The sequence below is a fragment of the Bombina bombina genome, unplaced genomic scaffold, assembly GCF_027579735.1.
Source record: "Bombina bombina isolate aBomBom1 unplaced genomic scaffold, aBomBom1.pri scaffold_715, whole genome shotgun sequence".
Taxonomy (NCBI): domain Eukaryota; kingdom Metazoa; phylum Chordata; class Amphibia; order Anura; family Bombinatoridae; genus Bombina; species Bombina bombina.
The window spans coordinates 146,477-152,939 of record NW_026512723.1 but is presented as its reverse complement, the minus strand read 5'-3'; positions in this window follow the sequence as shown (position 1 = coordinate 152,939).

The following is a 6,463-nucleotide window of genomic DNA, read 5'->3' as shown; positions in this document are numbered from 1 at the left end:
AAGACATAGAGAGTCCACAACATCATTCCAATTACTAGTGGGAACCAATACCCAAGCTAGAGGACACGGAATGAACAAGGTGGGAGAACAAGACAAGCAGACCTAAATAGAAGGTACCACCGCTTGAAGAACCTTTCTCCCAAAAGTATATAAAATTTGGAAAAAGTATACAGACAGGACCATGTTGCCGCCTTGCAAATCTGTTCCACAGAAGCTTCATTTTCGAAAGCCCAAGAAGAGGAGAGAGCCCTAGTGGAATGAGCCATAATTCTCTCAGGAGGCTTCTGTCCAGCAGTCTCAAACAAAACGAATCAAACTTCTCAACCAGAGGGAAAGAGAAGTAGAAGTAGCCTATTGACCCTTACACTTTCCTGAGAAACAAACAGGGCAGAAGACAGGCAAAGATTTTCTATCCGAAACCACGTAAGGGAGAAACCCCAATTTAGTACGAAGGACCGCCTTATCCGCATGAAAAATAAGGCAAGGAAATCGAAATGCTTAGCCGAGAGTTCAGAAACTCTGTGAGCAGAAGAAATAGCAACAAGAAACAAAAAACTTTTCAAGATAATAACTTAAAGGGCCATTATACACTCATTTTTTCTTTGCATAAATGTTTTGTAGATGATCTATTTATAAAGCCCATAAAGTTTTTTTTTTTAAAAAATGTATAATTTTGCTTATTTTTAAATAACATTGCTCTGATTTTCAGACTCCTAACCAAGCCCCAAAGTTTTATTTGAATACCGTCAGCTACCTTCTCCAGCTTGCTCCTGTTTGTGTTAAGGGTCTTTTCATATGCAAAAGAAGGGGGAGGGGGGGAGTGTCTTATTTACCACTTGCAGTGGGCTTTCCAGCTACCTATTCAACAGAGCTAAACTGAAAGCTTCTAAGTACGTTTTTAAACCATTTTATACTGGATTTTTATATCAGTATCTGTGCATCTTATTCTTTATAGTAGTGTCTATTACATGCAGTTATATGAAAATGAGTGTATACTGTCCCTTTAATATCTACGAAATGCATTGACTCAAACGGAGCCTGCTGCAAAACTCTAAGAACTAGGTTAAGGCTCCAAGGAGGAGAAACAGCTTTAAACAAAGGCCTGATTCTGACCAGGGCCTGGCAAAATGATTGAACATCTGGCACATCCGCCAGACGCTTATGTAAAAGAATAGATAATGCAGAAATCTGACCTTTTAGAGAACTGACTGACAACCCTTTCTCCAGACCTTCCTGGAGCAAAAACAAAATTCTAGGAATCCTGACCCTACTCCAAGAGAAGCCCTTTGATTCACACCAATATAGGTATTTGCGCCATACCTTATGGAAACAGGCTTGCGAGTCTGAAGCATGGTGTCAATGACTGACTCAGAAAACTAAGCGTTCAATCTCCATGCAGTTAGCTTCAGAGAAACAAGATTTAGATGGAGGAAAGGACCCTGAGTTAGAAGGTCCTTCCTCAGAAGTAATCTCCAAGGAGGAAGAGATGACATCTTCACTAGGTCTGCAAACCAGATCCTGTAATGCCATGCAGGAGCTATTAGAATTACAGACGCTCTCTCCTGTTTGATACGAGCAATAACTCGTGGAAGGAGCGCAAACTGAGGAAACAGGTATGCTAGACCCAAATCCCAAGGAACCAACAGAGCATCTATCAGGGAGGATCTCCCACTTGAGGGTTAACCTTGAGAATACCTCCAGATGGAGAGCCCACTCCCAGGGATGAAAGGTCTGTCTGCTCAGAAAATCCGCTTCCTAGTTTCCAACCCTGGAATGTGGATGGAAGACAATTGTGAGCTTCCGCCCACTGAATAATCCGTGCCACCTCCTTCATGGCCAAGGAACTCCGAGTTCCTCCCTGGTGGTTGATGTAAGCCACTGAGGTGATGTTGTCTGACTGGAATCTGAAAAACTGGGCTAAGGAAAACTGAGGCCAAGCCATCAAGGCATTGACGATCACTCTCACTTCCAAGATGTTTATGAGGAGAGAAGACTCCTCCTGAGTCCATAGGCCCTGGACCTTTAACAAGTCTCAGACTGCTCCCCAACCTAGCAAGGTAGCGTCTGTGGTCACAATCACCCAGAAGGGTCTCCGGAAGCATATGCCCTGCTCCTGAGAAATCCACCACGAGAGAGTCTCTTGTCAACTGATCCAGATCTATCTTCTGAGACATATCCGAATGGTCTCCGTTCCATTGTCTGAGCATGCATAATTGCAGAGCTCTCAAATGGAATTGAGCAAAGGGAATGATGTCCATGGAAGCGACCATCAGACCAATTACCTCCATGCATTGAGCCACCGATGGCCGAACAGTAGACTGTAGAGAGAGGCAAGAGGAGAGGAGTTTGGATTTTCTGACCTCTGTCAGAAAAATCTTCATAGATAGGGATTCTATGATGGTCCCTTAGAAACACACCCTTGTAGATGGAACAAGGGTACTCTTCGTCAGATTCAGTTTCCATCCGTGGGAACATAAAAAAAGACAAGATCTCTGTATGAGAGTTTGCTAGTTGAAAAGATGGTGCCTGAACCAATATGTCGTCCAGGTAAGGTGCCACCACAATTCCCTGAGACCTGACAACTGCCAAGAGAGCCCCCAGAACCTTTGTGAAAATTCTGGGAGCTGTGGCAAGGCCAAACGGAAGAGCAACAAATTGAAAGTGCTTGTCTAGAAAAGCAAATCTCAGGAAATGGTGATTTGTGGATGGGAACATGAAGATATGCATCCTTCAGTTCTATGGTCGACATGAATTGACTCTCTTGGACCAAAGGAAGAATGGAACTAATGGTTTCCATTTTGAAGGACGGTACCCGGAGAAATTTGTTGAGACACTTTTAGGTCTAAAATGGGTCAAAAAATTCCCTCTTTTTTGGGAACCAGAAACAGATTTGTATAGAATCCTAGACCCTGTTCCCTTACTGCGACTGGAAGGTCCTAAACGCAGTTTAGGAATGCCTCTCTTTTTACCTAATCCGCAGATAACCTTGAGAGGAGTAATCTGCCCCAGGGAGGATGAGTCGCAATCTATTTTGTAACCCTGAGATACTATGTCCCCAGCACAAGGGTCTGGGACATTGGGTTACCATGCTTGTCTAAACAAGGAAAGTCTGCTTACTTAGTCTCAGATGAGGGTTTCTTAGATTGCTTCCCTTTATTCCAAGTCTGGTTGGATCTCCAAGCGGACTTGGACTGCTCCAGCTTGGAGGAGGGAGAGGAAGACTTTTGACCTTTGAAGATACAAAAGGAATGAAAATATTAGAATTTTGACGTCCCTTAGGTCTATTCTTCTCGTCTTGTCATAGAAATTACCCCTTTCCACCATTAATTTCAGAAATTATCTCCGCCAGACCAGGACCAAACAGGGACTTGCCCTTGTAAGGTAGCAACAGGAGCTTGGACTTGGAGGTAACAACAGCTGACCAAGATTTTAGCCACAGAGCCCTGCGGGTTAGCACAGTGAAGCTAGACATCCCGGCTCCCAGTCTAATGACTTGCATGTTAGCATCAAAATTGGCTAGTTTGAGAGCCTTAATCCTATCTTGGATCTCCTCTAATGGAGTCTCCTCTAAAATGAATTCCGACAAAGCATCACACCAATAAGTCGCTGCACTTTTTACTGTGGCAATACAAATTGCAGGTTACCATTGTAGACCCTGATGAACATACATTTTCTTTAAATAAGCCTCCAGTTTTTGTCCATGGGATCCTTAAAAGAACAGCTATTGTCTATAGGAATCGTGGTTCTCTTGGCCAGAGAAGAAATAGCCCCTTCTACTTTAGGCACCGTGCGCCATGAGTCTCGAATGGAGTCGGCAACAGGAAACATCTTTTTAAAGACAAGAGACGGGGAAAAAGGAATCCCTTGCTTATCCCATTCCTGTGCAATGATCTCCAACGCATGGCCTGGAACAGGAAACACTTCCACAGAGGAAGGAACATCATAGTATTTGTTAAGCTTACTAGACCTTTTAGGGTTGACCGCGACAGAAGAATCGGAGTCGTCTAAAGTAGCTAGTACCTCCTTTAGAAGTAAACTAAGGTGTTCAAGCTTAAATCTGAAGTTTATTAATTCAGAATCAGTCAAAGGATTTATACTGTCAGAATCTGAGATTTCACCCTCAGAACCTACCGAGGTATCCTCCTTATCAGAATCATGGGGGAGGACAACCTTTGCAGCAGATAAGACACCTTATTATCAGAAATATGCTTTGATTTACTCTTGCGCTTCCCCATCATGGGAAAAGCAGATAAAGCCGCAGACACAGCAAAAGATATCTGTGCAGCAAAATCTACAGGCAAATATATGCCTCCAGGAGGCTGAGAGGAATCGCAGGGCACTGTATGTGATGTCATTGAGGTTTGGGACGTTTGAGGAGAAAGCGGCAGCATAACCTGAACAGCATTATCCTGGGAGACAATAAGCTCAGAGGGCAATAATGTATCCTTAAACTCTAGGGTTATAGCTAAACATGAAGAACAAAATTGCATAGGCAAAACAATTTGGGCCTCTAAACACAATAAACATCTATCAATAGAAACAGACTCCTGTTCCATGTCCATAGCTGAAAGAATTCCCCACAATTAAAGGAATGACAAGTACTTTGAAAATGACACTGTCACTTAATTCCCTCAGAGCATACACACGTTCAGATTAATCCCCTAAAACAAGAGAAACAAAATAAGCGCCTCTACACCTCAGACAGTCTGAGGTGCCCTGCCTGAACCTTCAAAGTATCCCAAATTTTAGATTGTCATGAAACTGTCCTGCCGATCGTCAAGCGAACTGTCAAAGAAGAAGTTGACACAGTAATGACTTCACTTTTTTATCTGATGAAACAACCTGGTTGAGGTTGAGAAAGGCGTCATTAGTATTAAAAGCCATTTTATTTGAAGTTGTCTGTGTTTGTGGTTTATCAATAACAACTGAACAACACACAAAAGAATACATCTTTGCAGCACCTAGAGTCCGGCCAACAGGAGGCATATACAAAGATACAACTAGGACAAGTGCCTTTGGAGCTTGGCTTCCACAGTGTACTAGCCACTGATAAGTGCTAGCCTGCTTTCTTGCACTGGTCACAGCACAGTGCCACACCATTTGGTAAGCATAATACTTACTTTTATTTGTACCTGCATATCCAGACGGTATCACGCTATTGTGGCGCCCTCTTTCTACTCTTTGTATTTTAACAGTAATGATGCCGCTCTGCTCAGCTCAGCTCCAGCGGATGAGCGGGAAGTCACATGACCGGCAGAAAAAGAGACTGCATAGCAAGCCAAAAGCGTGCATCTCTTAGAAAACTGCTGTGTAAGATCGGAGATGAAAATGTAGAGCCCAGCATCCACAAATCCCCAAATAAAAAATAAAGAATAAGTACCAACACCAGAACTTAAAAGTATATGTTATCAGCCACAGAGTAAACGTCAAATAAACAGTAAGGGAAGCTTAACCCCTTAGTCTCCACATATACGATAAGTGCCTGCACACTGACTAAGTAAATCCTGTATAAAGGATTAAACATATCCCAAAGAAATACTGCAGAAAAAAATCTTTTGAAGTGCAAGTCTCCAAGACCTAGAAGACAAAAGCACTTACCTACAAATCCAGCTGTCAGGCAGGAAGACAGCTTACAAGGCGTGAAAGGAAACATACTCCTTACAGAGACCTGTAGAAAAAGAAAGAACAGTGTAATTAACTCTGGCTTTCTATAACTAGGGCAGCAAAAATGTTAGAAAACAAAGCAAGGACCACCTCACCACTTTCTAACTGCTTAAAAGCCACCACTTATCTTTCTCAAGAGATTGACGTGGACACAGCTAAACCTTGCTTGCAGGGAAAAGTACCCAAAAAAGGAATAAAATCTTCAGACACCGAACTTCCCATCCTCCATTGACAGAGGCAAAGAGAATGACTGGGGGTTATGGGTAAGGGAAGTGACACTTAACAGCTTTGCTGGGGTGCTCTTTGCCTCCTCCTGCTGGCCAGGAGTGAATATCCCACTAGTAATTGGAATGACGTTGTGAACTCTCCATGCATTAGGAAAGAAATAGTGTTTTATGTACTTTAAAAGGGACAGTAATATTTTTTATTTAGATGCATAGTATTTATTAGCAATTAAACATTACATTGCAAAATATCTGCATATAGATAAACTGTTCATTGGTTTGCGGTCCAGGGGCCTACCATATGGAAAGCCTTTTCTCTCCTTCGGCTGTTATCAGACAAAGAGCTCCTGCCCTGATCAATCAATATAAACTATAACAGGGTAAGGATTTTGTATTATGAACTTTATCTTGAAAACGGATGTTATTACGTTCAAAAACATGTGCGCACAAATATGCAATTCAATAAGCAAATTCAAATTCATCCTTTTTCTAAGCAAAAAGAAAAAAATTATTTTGCATGTTTGGTTGTGCATTCCAAAAAAATTGCGTCTTCACTTGCTGTACATATATGCATG